The sequence below is a fragment of the Aquarana catesbeiana genome, linkage group LG06 (assembly GCF_042186555.1).
Source record: "Aquarana catesbeiana isolate 2022-GZ linkage group LG06, ASM4218655v1, whole genome shotgun sequence".
NCBI classification, from domain to species: Eukaryota; Metazoa; Chordata; class Amphibia; order Anura; family Ranidae; genus Aquarana; species Aquarana catesbeiana.
The window spans coordinates 318,455,330-318,470,042 of NC_133329.1; positions in this window are offsets into that span (position 1 = coordinate 318,455,330).

Genomic DNA, 14,713 nt, shown 5'->3' on the forward strand with positions numbered 1-14,713 from the left:
TTTAACTTCCTCTCTCTTCTATACCACAGTTGAATATCCAAAGTAGGTTTTAGTTTTATTGGTGGATGTAACTTTCTAGTACTGATTTTTTTTTTAATCCAGGCTACCTGTGAGATGTAGCAAGGGAGCTGCAGAGGTTATTCTAGCGTCTGAAACAAGCAAGTTCAAGGGTAAATAGATTACCAACTAAATGGGTGGTGAGGAACTAAGGTTATATTGGAATTTTAGTTCTTCTTTATAGCCCAACTTCATTTTTTATTCACTTGGCCCAGGCCAGGTTAAAATTAAAGATTGCAGCCTTTACTGCAGAGAGTGTAGTCATTCTGCAGCATTCGGGACCTGCCTAACAACATGAAGAGGAAAAGGACCTGTGATGTCACATGACCAGACTGAAGTCCCACGGAAGAAGGTATGTATAAAGATGTCTTCAGAAGCATTTGTACAGATATGATGTAAACCTAGGTTGCCACAGCTGCCGAGTCTGACTGACCAGCTGTTTTCATGATTGAAAACCTGTATAAGTTAAGCTCATTTGCTTGAGCTTACCGTTCCACTTTTATCTGATGTTTGGATTGTTATGCTTATTGCACATTCCTCCAGCAGATTAATTACAACATACTCAGCAACCTGTCTATCCTGGAACTTCATAAGAAGAAGAAAATCTTCCAACTGCTTACAAACTCAAAACTTTTGTACGCGTTGTATATACAGAAAAACCTTGGATTGCGAGTATAATTCATTCCGAAAACATGCTTATAATCCAAAGTACTCGTATATCAAAGCGAATTTCCCCATAAGAAATCATGGAAACTCGGATGATTCGTTCCACAACCATTTATTCATAAGTGCTTCAGTCTATAGTCCATGTAGTAAGATTATAGCAATGTGATAGAATGTGTAACTATAAAATGTCCATCCCTAGGCTCTGAGGAAGAGAGTTCTCCTGGAAACACGTCAACCTAGCCATTATAGACACGTTCTGGTCTCCTTGCTCACATGGAGCATTCCAGTAGTCCTGGAGGTGTCCAGTTCATATCGTGCTTTGATATGCTTTTATATCACCTATGTTTGTGAGTATGTTTTGTGATATATTTTACGATTTAATAAATGTTGTAATGGAATTGCACTAAGTCTGTGCACCCTTCTCTAGTTTTTCGTTGTCTCCCTGCTCATTGGCTGAGAAAGCAGCAGGCTCCATTGGCTCCCACTGCTGTCAATCACAGCCAGTAGACCAATGAGGAGAGAGAGGTGGCAGGGTCGAGCCACGGCTCTGTGTGTGAAAGGACACACAGAGCAGCGGCTTGGGTGTGAGCCTGCTCAGGTGCCCCCAGAGCAAGCTGCTTTCAGGGAGGGAGGAGCCAGGAGTGCTGGCGGGGGACCCGAGAAGAAGAGGATTGGGGCTCCTCTGTTCAAAACCACTGCACAGAGCAAGAAGTATAACATGTTTGCTATTTAAAAAAAGCCAAGCCTTTAATATCACTTTAAACATAGACCTTTAGTTCTAAAGGTCAAGACCTGCTTATTCCCCTCTATAGGATCAGCTTACTGCAGGCGGCGTCTCTCCATGTGGATCTCTCCCCCTTCTCTCGGATGAATTCACCATCTAAAGCAACTCAAAAACATAAAAAGGGACCCAATAGTGTTCTCCATTTTCAACTGTAGGTCACTTTATTAAAACACTAAAATCACTACTCAGAGTACAGAAGTGTGCATGAAATAGGAAAAAACACATAGAGTGGTGTATACATATTTCATGCACACTTCTGTACTCTGAGTAGTTATTTCGCACACATGCCATAGGCATACTTGCAATTATACCCCGAAACACTTTCTGCTACTCCTGAGTATGGAGATACCACATGTGAGACTTTTTTACAGCCTAGCCACATAGAGAGGCTGAACACCCAAGGAGCACCTTCAGGTGGCTTTAATGGGTACACTGCTGATGGGCAGCAGTGATGGAGGCTCTGTGACAGGAACACTGATTAGGCTGCACTGATGGATGCTCTGTGACAGGGACACTTATAGGCTGCACTGATGGCTGCAGTGATAGGTATACTGATAGGCTGAACTGACGGCTGCGCTGACAGGTACACTGATAGGCTGCACTGATGAATGCGGTGACGGGTACACTGATAGGCTGCACTGATGGATGTGGTGACAGGTACACTGATAGGCTGCACTGATGGCTGTGGTGATGGTACACTGGTAGACTGCACCGATGGGTGCGGTGACAGGTACACTGATAGGATGCACTAATGGATGCAGTGATGGGTACACTGATAGGCTGCACTGATGGCTGTGGTGACAGGTACACTGATAGGCTGCACTGATGGGTGCGGTGACAGATACACTGATAGGTGGCACTGACAGCTGCAGTGACAGGTACACTGATAGGCAGCACTGAAAGGTACACTGATGGCTGCTGTGACAGGCACACTTTATTCTGGGACAATCAGGGCAGTGTTGGCACAGTAAACAAGGGGTTAAATAGGTAACTTACTGTTCCTGGATTCTCCTCCTCACACAGGATCGATGTGTGACTCTTATTGCATTAAACCTTCTGCCTTTAAAACCACTTTAAGCATTGTTTTTTGATTCTACTGGGTTTGCCATTGAACTACTTACAACAGTTTCTGCTGCTGTACTAAGAAATCACAGTAAACGACCACAGGAAATGAGGTCTTCAAGAGGCAAATGTGAAACTTAGCACTTCACAAGACAAGTTATAATATAAACAAGGTAAACACCCTGGGGGCCTTTTTTAAAATTCTGTCGCATAGCAAAGACAGTGCTAAATAGTGCTAAACAGAAGCAGCAAGATAAATCATGCAATAGATTTCTTACAAGGTTACAGTCCTAAATTCCTCCTTTGCCTGCTCTAATTGTACTGCAACAGATTAAAACCTGACCCTGGCCACTTTTTTTAATATGCATCTGTGTATACCAAAGGGCATGTGGCCTTTTGATATGTGATGTGCGGCCACCGGACTTAAACAATATGTAGTGAGAATATTGATTAGGGCAATAGCGTTAATCTTTACTAGCCTCTTGTAACATGTTCCTAGTTTCGTACTGACTTCTGTAATGTGCCCACGCTCTCTGACCCTCATTTTCTCTATTAGGTCTGCAGTTTCTGACAGCCCTCTCCAGTCTTACATTTATTGAACATTATGTGTGGCCATTTGGTGATATCAGGGGCCCCATTTGAGGCCCTCTTTTGCTCATAATTTTAATGAATTTTAGAATGAAAATCTGTCTCATCTTTAGTAAATAAAAAACTTTGCAAACTGTCGCACTTGGGTGTCCAGAAATACAGATACCCAGGGCTGTAAACATGTTGAAGAGGCTTTACTGAACAAGAGCCTGATTTAGGAGTAATTGTGCCACTAATTTGCACGTTTAATTTCCCCAGTGTCTTTTGTGTTCTGAATTCAAAAGCACATGAACTGGAATTTTCTACGTCTGGAGCAAATAGAATCCAGATAACAATTAACGTTCTTTAATAAAAGAACATGCATTCCACGTTAATAATTATGCAATCAAAATTAGTGTGTGCTGTAAATTGCCTCCAGCCAGCGTTGCTGCTATTTCTTCTTGCTGGAGGTCACCATTTTGTTGAAGCTCAGAGAAGTCACTTCCCTCTTTTAGCACTAGAATAGGTAGGTTAGCTAAATAGGTAACCTGTAAAAAATTTTAAAGCACTGCCTATGGAGATTTTTAAGTATCATAGTTTACCGCCATTCCACAAATGTGCATAATTTTAAAGTGTGACATGTTAGGTATCTATCTACTTAGCATAACATCACCTTTTATATTTTACAAAAGAAAACACTGCACATATATCGTGCAACAAAAAAAAATTGCAACAATCGCCATTTTATTCTCTAGGGTCCTTGCTAAAAAAAATTAAAAACATGTCATGTTTGGGGGTTCTAAGTAATTTTCTAGCAAAATTACAGATTTTTGTCCTGTCACCTCTCTTGCTTTTCTTTTCTCTTTCTTAACCACTTCAGCCCTGGAAGATTTTATTCTTTCCTGACCAGAGGGGTTAACCACTAGGGGGCGGTGAAGGGGTTAAGTGTGTCCCGGGGAGTGATTCTAACTGTGGGGGTGGGGGCTACACCACGCATGACAGCGATCACTGCTCTTGATGACAGAGAGCAGTGATCTCTGTCCTATCACTAGGCAGAATGGGGAAATGCTTTGTTTAGCATCTCCCCATTCTACCTCTCTGTGACATGATCGCGGGCACCCGGCGGACATCGAGTCTGCGGGACCTGCGGTCACGGAGACCGCGGCATGTGCATGCCCGCCGTCAGCAGCCCACAACACCGCTTCTTAAAGGGGACGTACCTGTACACCCTTTAGCCCACCAGTGCCATTCTGCCAACGTAAATCGGCGTGCGCTGGTCGGCAAGCCCTTAATCTGTGTTCCCTCCACACAATCTGTGTCATTCCTGTTGCTTTCTTTCCCCATCAGCAACAGTAAATCTTAAAGCTGTCAGCTGATCGGACTCTAGTGGCTCTGATTTTAGGCACAATGCCAATAACAGAGAGCAACTGAGTATGTGCAGAGCATTACTGGATTTTAACCACCTGAAGACCAGGCCTTTTCTGGCACTTTTTGTTTACAAGTTTAAATCAGTATTTTTTGCTAGTAAATTACTTATAACCCCCAAACATTATATATATAGCAGAGACCCTAGGGAATAAAATGGGGATTGCTGCAATTTTTTATGTTACGCGGTATTTGTTCAGTGATTTTTCAAACACAATTTTTAAAAAATATATATTGTTTAATGAATTTATGTATATATATATATATATATATATATATATATATATAATTATTTGTATGACATGAAAGATGATGTTATGCTGTGTAAATAGATACCTAACATGTCAGGCTTTAAAATTGCGCATGCTCTTGGAATGGCGTCAAACTGCATTACTTATAAATCTACATAGGCAATGCTTTAAATGCTTTACTGGTTACCTGTTTAGAGTTACAGAGAAGGTCTAGCACTAGAATTATTACTCTCACTCTAAGGTTTGCTGCGATACCTCACATGTGTGGTGCGAACAACGTGTACATATCTGTGTTCGACTTAAGTGTGCGTTGGCTTCTGCGCGTGAGCATGCTGGGATGGGAAGTTTTAAAAAAATGTTTTCCTTATTCTTACACTGTCCCTTAAATTTTTTTTAGCACTTATTTTCCTATTACAAGGACTGTAATCATACCTTGTAATAGAAATAAGGATGACAGGTCCTCTTTATGTAGAGATTTTGGGTCAAAAAGACCTAAAATCTCTCCTTTACCTTCAAAAACAAAAGATTTAAAAAAATTTTTGAACTTTTGCTTTAAAAATAAAAATATTTACTTCCACCCTGGACCGGAAGTGACGTCATGACGTTGCTCCTGTCCTCCAAGGCCATAGAGGCGATCAAATATGATCTAGTCTTTTATTGCCTCTTTGACCAGCCAGTCGCATCTTCGGATCCTTTCTAGAAAAGGCCAGCCACTGGCTGAAGAAAAAATACCGGGGGTTGTGCTGATAGCTTCAGCCATAATCCCTGTAAACCACTTGTAAACTGCAACATATATATATATATATATATATATAGATATATATATATATAGATATATCTATATATATATATATCTATAATATATATATATATATATCTATAATATATATAATATATATATATGTGTATTTTGATTGGCAATTGGTTAAACAGATTAGGCACTTATTTTTAAAGTGGTTGTAAACCCACTTATATCAATTTACATAATCCTGCTGGTTTTCTAATGACAGGAGCTCCTGTTTATGTGTCTTATTAAAAAATGCCTCCTTTACCGGATTTCACAGCTGTTCCCCACAATCACGTGACCTGCCGGCTCTCTCCTTTGCCTGGCTGACAGATGCAGTGGTCGGGGGCCGAGATTCCCTCGCTGACGTGAGCCGGGACATGAGGAGGAGAGAGAGCCAGCTGGTCATGTGACTGCGGGGAGACACTCTGAAATCCGGTAAAGGAGGTATTTTTTTAATAAAACACAGAGACAGTAGCTCCTGTCATTAGAGAACCAGCAGAATTATGTACATTTTAAAAAGTTATGAAAGCAGCAGGAGCAGAGTGGGCGTGCACTGACACAGAGGCAGACAGGCAGGAAGGGGAGGAGGACACAGGAGTACAGAGGAAGACAGAGGAGAGCTGTGGATGACGGAGGCACGTAAACTGACCACGGTGTCAGGGCTCAGCAGCCATGATGTACTGTGGTCAATTTACATAGGGGAACGCAGAAACTGGCAGGATCAGACAGGTATTTCAGGTGATAGAAGGGGCCAAATTACACAGCACAAGCACTATGCTGTATAAAATGTTTTAAAGGATCCTTTTTTGGGGTTAACAAACAGTTTAATGTTTTACATAGTTATATCTACAAAAGGAGCCAGCTTGAAGTGATCTATCAGGACTTAGTTTTGTGACTAAAATTCAACCTTAACTGAACAACCTGAAGGTAGATGCCAATTGGTTACTATGCACAGCTGCCCCTTTTAGTAGACCCAGGTGTCTGGCTACTTCATTTTCTCCTCCTCTAGTTCCCGTTGTTTAGCTCCTCCCAGATGTCATTCTTTCTCCTCCTCTAGTTCCCATCATTAACCTTCTCCCACCTGTCAAATGTCACTCCACCCACTTGCCTCTCAGTCACAACTCTTTCCACCTACCATTCATTATCTCTGCATCCCTTCCCACTTGTCAGTCTTCCATCTTCTCCTTCTGTCTGTTCAGCCCCATCCTCAGTTTAAAGCAGAACTTCATCCTAAAGGGGAAGTTTTGCCTTATGCCTTCCACCTCCTGTTCTTCTTTCGGATTTTTTTTTAATTTTTGGTCAGATTGGGCAATTCCACCAGAAGTTCTTCCCCCACCTACAATCTTCTGGGACATGTCATAGGTCCTAGAAGGCCTGCGGGACTATTCACAAAGCGCAGTGCGGCTCACACATGCACAGTGGGAAGCTGGCTGTGAGGCCAAAAAGCCCCGGGGACCCGAAGACCAGAAGACAACCAGCCCGGATGAGGATGCTGCTGGATTCCTGGACTGGTAACTGTCCTTTTTTTTTAAAGTCAAATCATAGCTGCTGACTTTTATTTTGAAACAAGGTGAAGAACCTCTTTAAGTCTGATGACTTTTTGTTTTAAATAGTGCCATGCTCATTGCCATTTAGCTCCATACAGCAAATGCTGCCTGCAGTTATGAGCTTACTAAGTGGATTTATTCATCATTTTGCACATTTATTTTTCATTATTTAGCTTTACTATTCATTTAATAGATATAGTCTTTTTATTTTGCATGTGTCTTTTTTATACTTCCTTCAGATCACAATTATTATTTCAAATCCACTGGAGTCCAGCTATTAAGGTTTTATATGATCTAAGGTACTTTTTCTCTCTTTTATTTGGTTTGTTTTGGTATTATTTTCTTTTTTAATTGCTTAGTAATATTGTGTAATAATAGTTTAATTTTTTTAAGTAGAAATTGGTTATTTTAGTACTAAACTGTGTGCTTATTCTAATGGCGCCACTTGTCATATTGTTATACCAATATTTGTATTAATCACTTTTTAAGTTATTGGCCAATTTAAATCTAAACTATGTTGCCAATGGTATGAGAAAAATGTAATGTGCTATTTAAAACTTCAAAACCATAATAAAAAATAACTGAATTATGTAAAACAATTATGATAATCAAAATGCTGACACAACCAAACGTGTATGTGTATTATTCAAATAAAAACATCAGAAATACACTGTAATAAGTAACACCTCCTAAAAAGTGAAAAATCTTAAATGTGCAATAATTCAACTTTTCAATTGTGGTCAAAGATGCTCAACTAGAAGAAAGCCTCCACCAACCCCTGATGCAAATGCTGTCTTATGTCTAATATAGCTCAGAGTAATGACTCTGTGGAACCACAAAGCCCAAACCACAAAGAAAACAGACAATAGTGCTTACTGCAGATTTTGGCTTTCTCCTCCCAGACAGCATTATCTGTGAATAATATTTTATAACTGAGAGAGGAGCTTTTATTTGCCATACATGTGTGAGTGCAATTTAATGATTAAATAAAGTGGTTTTATTACAGTAAGCACTATGGTCTGTTTTCTCTGCTTTAAGTCTGAAAGGCATACCCTTCTCCTGGATGTGTGAGTATGATTATATTTTTGTCATGATTTGTTACCACATAATATTTATTAGATTTGTGATGTCTTTATTCGAATGTTACACGCACACGTTTGGTTGTGTCAGCATTTTGATTATCATATTTTTTGCCATAGTTCATCATTTGTTTTTTTTTATTATGAGTTTAAAGTAAATCCACCCCATAAAGTTTTTCTCAGTGCTGTGGATTTACTAAAGGCAAATAGACTGTGCACTTTGCAAGTGCAGTTGCTCAAGAGCTTAGTAAATGAGATGAAGTTTCTTTTTGTAAAGAATACCCAATCATATGCAAGAAAATTAAAAAGAACAGCATCTTTGTTTGCACATGATTGGAAGATGGAAATCAGCAGAGCTTCGCCCTTATTTACTAAGCTTTGGCGCAACTGCACTTGCAAAGTGCATAGTCTGCCTTTAGTGAATCTACCCATATTGTTATTTTCTTTTGTTTGTGCATGAAGCTTTGCCTTACAGGCTGGTGTATCAATTTTATTTTTATACACCTATGTTGCTAATGGCACTACTGGTAACAGAACTGCAGAAGATGACAATAATATCCAGCATTAATACTAGAATTGTTTAACTTACACAGCAGTCACGTGGACCTACGATAATCAGCAATAGGGGCAACATATTTTTATGCGGCAAAGTCAAAACTATTTTTTTTCCTGGAGTTCCAATTTAAGTCACCATCAAAGTTACAATCCTACAGTATGTACTGGCTTCAGGAGTTGCAGGTGGTATTCATATCAAAGCTGCTGCATCTATATCATTAAACTACACCTATTGCTCATGCCCACTTTTAGTGGCGATGCCCACTCTTTGCCACAACTTGCATAGCTTACCACATTTCGCCTTTTTAGGTAGTGCCCATCTTTGTCAAGTTCAAATGTTGGGAGGTTTGACTAACGAGGCAAAAACAGCAATAAAAACCTGACGGGTGTTCTAACCCTAGATGCATAAAATAAGTGCACTGCAATTAAATCATAAAACCTAAATAAATACACTCTTCAGGTGCTAATAACTCTCCATAGACAATAACATAAATAAGTAAATAAAAAAGTTTGTGTAATTAAATATCCATAACACATCTCAGAACAACAGCCCCATCAAGTGATCCACACTACTGTGTAATAAATGCGTGACAGTTCAAATATCTTCTCAATGTGTCCTGTAAACCTCCACCTATAGGATCAGAATCAGACCCCACTACAGAGACCCCACTACAGAGTCCGATTCGCCTCTGATCTATTCCTCCTGTGAAAGGTTCAGCAACTGTCAGAGAAGACCAGCCAGTACTCAAGATGGCCGAAGGAGAAGTCGACCTGTGACCTCAGCCTGTCAGGGAAGACCAGCCAGTATTCAAGATGGCCGAAGGAGAGGTCGACCTGTGACCTCAGCCTGTCAGGGAAGACCAGCCAGTACTCAAGATGGCCGACAGGGAAGTCGACCTGTGACCTCAGCCTCTGCCAGAACACCTTCGGTGCACCTGTGTGCACATTACCAAGAGGCTATTTAAACTTGGTCTGTGCTTGCATCCAGTGCTGTCCATTCTACAGCGTTCCCGTGTGTTCCTGCCTGCTTTACCCCTGATACCTGTACCTGTTTACCGACCCGGCTTGCCTCTGACTCTGCTACCTGCTGCCTGCATCTGACCCGGCTTGTCCTGACTCCGCATCTGCCTGCTCCTTCTACTACCACACTGCCAGCCCATTGCTGACCCTGCCTGCATCCAGACTACGCACCTGCCTCCGCTTCTGCTCCTGACATTCCCGCCAGTGTTTGACCCGGCTTGCCCGACCTGCATCTTCCGCTCATTGGAGAACCCTGCTCCAGCACCGTGCCACCTGCCGCTGTTCTACATTACAGTGAAGACGAACTGTTTGGCACTTGTGCGACTCTGCACTTCTGCTCCTCCTGTCTACTCTATCAGGGGGCCAGAATCAGAGGAGCAAGAGAGGCCGTTCCCTGCATATCAGGCTCTACCGTCAGGTACGTGACAGCAACACTCCTCCTCCTGGCTCGGAATGTGCTTTTAATCTCTCCCCATTCCATCCTCAATCACCAGCATGACCACATGTCAGAAAATACAAAAGGGAGAAGAATCATAGTGCTCTCTCTATTTTCAAACTTTTATGTACAATGTACAAGGGGGTTAAAAACGCTTACTAAAATGTATAAAAAGAAAGCAATAGAAACTCTCGGCTCACCCCTCGAACTCGGATAGCTGCTCGCAGAGGCGTATCTAGTGAAAATGGCGCCTATGGCAAGCACTGAAACTGCGCCCCTGTCAAAAAAAAAACAACAAAACAAAAAAAAACAGCTAACAAAACTACAAGTCAAGCTCTTTAATCCTTCTATTAACAAATTAGTACTACATAAACTGCCCAATGGATCAGTTCGCCCCTGGTCATTAAACATTCTACATTCAGTGAAAGTTAGTGTACTGCAAAGTTTGCCCTGCATGAACTTTCACTGAATGTAGAATGTTTAAGGAGCTTGTTGCACAAATCACTTTATTAAACTTTATGATATCTATTTATTTAATCCATATTGAGCACTATTTGATTGTGTGTATATGCCAAGCACAAGCAGCCAATCAAATATGGTGCTCAATATGGATTACATTAATATGCATAGCCATAAATATCAGAAATAAAAGTGTAATAAAGTGATTTGTGCAACAGCAGGTACTACTTTTAAATAGACTGCGAATGTGACTACAGCAGATGACCAGACTGCGAATGTGACTACAGCAGATGACCAGACTGCGAATGTGACTACAGCTGATTACCAGACTGCGAATACAGGAGATGACCAGACTGTGAATGCGACATACTACAGGAGATGACCAGAATGCAAATGCGACATACTACAGGAAATGACCAGACTGCAAATTCGACATACTACAGGAGATGACCAGTCTGCGAATGCGACATACTACAGGAGATGACCAGAATGCGAATGCGACATACTACAGGAGATGACCAGAATGCGAATGCGACATACTACAGGAGATGACCAGAATGCGAATGCGACATACTACAGGAGATGACCAGAATGCGAATGCGACATACTACAGGAGATGACCAGAATGCGAATGCGACTACAGCAGATGACCAGACTGCGAATGCGACTACAGCAGATGACCAGAATGCGAATGCGACCACAGCAGATGACCAGACTGCGAATGCGACTACAGAAGATGACCAGACTGCGAATGCGACTACAGAAGATGACCAGACTGCGAATGCGACTACAGCAGATGACCAGACTGCGAATGCAACGTACTACAGGAGATGACCAGACTGCGAATGCGACATACTACAGGAGATGAACAGAGACTGCGAATGCGACTACAGCAGATGACCAGACTGCGAATGCGATATACTACAGGAGATGACCAGACTGCGAATGCGACTACAAGAGATGACCAGACTGCGAATGTGACTACAGGAGATGACCAGAATGCGACTACAGCAGATGACCAGACTGCGAATGCGACTACAGCAGATGACCAGACTGCAAATGCGACTACAGCAGATGACCAGATTGCGAATGTGACATACTACAGCAGATGACCAGACTGCGAATGCGACATACTACAGGAGATGACCAGACTGCGAATGCGACTACAAGAGATGACCAGACTGCGAATGCGACATACTACAGTAGATGACCAGACTGCGAATGTGACTACAGCAGATGACCAGACTGCGAATGCGACATACTACAAGAGATGACCATACTGCGAATGTGACTACAGCAGATGACCAGACTGCGAATGCGACTACAGCAGATGACCAGACTGCGAATGCGACTACAGCAGATGACCAGATTGCGAATGTGACTACAGCAGATGACCAGACTGCGAATGCGACTACAGAAGATGACCAGACTGCGAATGCGACTACAGCAGATGACCAGACTGCGAATGTGACTACAGCAGATGACCAGACTGCGAATGCGACATACTACAAGAGATGACCAGACTGCGAATGCGACTACAGCAGATGACCAGACTGCGAATGTGACTACAGCAGATGACCAGACTGCGAATGCGACATACTACAAGAGATGACCAGACTGCGAATGCGACAACAGCAGATGACCAGACTGCGAATGCGACTACAGCAGATGACCAGATTGCGAATGTGACTACAGGAGATGACCAGAATGCGACTACAGCAGATGACCAGACTGCGAATGCGACATACTACAGCAGATGACCAAGTAGCCAGTTTAAAAATCTAAGCTTTCAGCAATGCACAGCTATACGGGGGATAAAGAACATTGTCAGGGAGGGTTTAGTAACACTGAGTCTATAGGTAGAAAGACCTACCTGACCAGCCGGGCTCACCTCTCAGAGGTCCGGAGGCGGAGCTTTCCGCGGTAGGGGCGGGGCTTGCGGCGGTAGGGGCGGGGCTTGCGGCGGTAGGGGGCGGGAATATTCGTGGTCCAGGAGAGGCAATGCCAGTGCTCTGAGCACATACAGAGTACATGGGGCGGGGCAGGGCAGGGCAGGGTCAGAGCGTCAGTGGAGCTCCCTGCCCCACCCCTCCCTGCTGACAGAGCCTCCCTCAGCCTAAACCGAGCCCGACAGCCATCTGATAAAACACCAGCGCCGCAATCCTGCAGGCTGACCACGGCGCCGGTGGCTATATTAGTCTGGGAGGACAGGTGGGGTTTTTTTTTCATGCAGAGGGCGGCTTTTTGCCGCCCCTTCCCCCCATGGCGCCCATGGCACTTGCCATGGCTGCCATACCTTAGATACGCCACTGGCTGCTCGTGTGACGTCACAGGCTCTGCTCCTCCCACCCATACGCGTTACGTCCTGTGATTGGGCTTCTTCAGTAGGTGGGGTGCAGACACTAAACCAGCCCTTAAATAACTTCTAAGCTTAATTAATATGGCAATATTTCCCCACATTGGAATCCGGAAGTGACATTATCGGTATGTGTAACTCTCCTGATTGGATCATTGCCTGTCAATGTTAGACTGAACCCCCACTCAAACCTCCCTCCAGCAATGCTTGGATGATGAAGTGACTTCCGCCCTTTGTGGAACCGGAAGTGACGTGATGGCACTCTAAGTGGTCACCCCTCCTCTGTGAGGGAGAAAAAACTGTCTGTGTCCTATGGGGACACCTCCACTTCACTGTAGAAATGCCAGAAACAGCGAGTGCTCAATAAATATTCACTAGTATCTTACTCTGTAAACTTTTACCGACCATCCTACATCCGAATGCCTTATTAATACCTCTCTGCTCATGCAAAATAAGCATAAGTAAACATGTTAAGACCTTCATGGTGAAATCATGTCAACATAAAAATATATCTACATCCCTTACATATATCAAATGATACCAAAATATATAAAATATATACAAATTATAAAAAAAAACAATAGAATACCCATATAGTAATATATGTATACAATTTATTATGTAAAAATTATTATCATAAAACACCCCATATAAGACAAAATGGTTAGTAAATCTACTTATCGCTAATGAATAGGGCTGCAACTAACGATTATTTCATAATCGATTTGTTGGCCGATTATTGTTTTGATTAATCGGTTATTAACCTTAAAAGAAAGTGTGGTGTATAATTTAGTTAATATGTAAAGTTTAAAAAAAAAGACAATTTATTCTTATATATCTCTATGCAGTGGTAAATATAAATAACCAACCATATGGTTAGGGAGCAAAATATCTAATCCACTCTGAGAATAACTGACAGAAGATATATACTGTATATACTATTAGAAGAAATATACTGTATATACTATTAGAAGAGATATACTGTATATACTATTAAAGGGTGAATCTGGTAAATATCAGACTCAGAGATCAAATTTTTAAATTAAAAAAACAATGTCTTCACAAGGGCATTCCAACATGTACACCACCCCTTTAGTGAAACATGTTAAAAAAAAATCCTTAACCTCCCTGACGGTATTCCCGAGTGTGGCTCTGGGTTAAATTTCAGCACCATTAGCGGTAACCCTGAGCCACACTGAGGAGAGAGAGGGGCAGGCTGGGATGCGGCTCAGCTTGGGGGCCCCCATAGCAAGCTGCTTGCTGTGGGGGCACTCAACAGAAAGGAGGGGCCAGGAGCGCCAAAGAGTGACCCGAGAAGAGGAGGATCTGGGCTGCTCTGTGCAACATCACTACACAGAGCAGGTAAGTATAACATGTTTATTTTTAACAAAAAAATGCGAATTTATTATCACTTTAATTTTTTATGATTTACCTGTGGTTGTAGCCACAAACTCTTTTTTCTTTTTTCTTGTTATTCCTCAAGGTCCTACAGGCCTTGCATTTGCCACAGGCATGGAACCCTACTAGGGATGGAAACAGTCTATTGTTGGTGTTATTCTTAGGTGCAGCTATAACCCCTGGGGATAATATGTTCCTCAGTGCAGGTGCCTTTTTGTAAATAAATCTGGACTGGGGGGGTAACACATTGCCCAATACTTTATC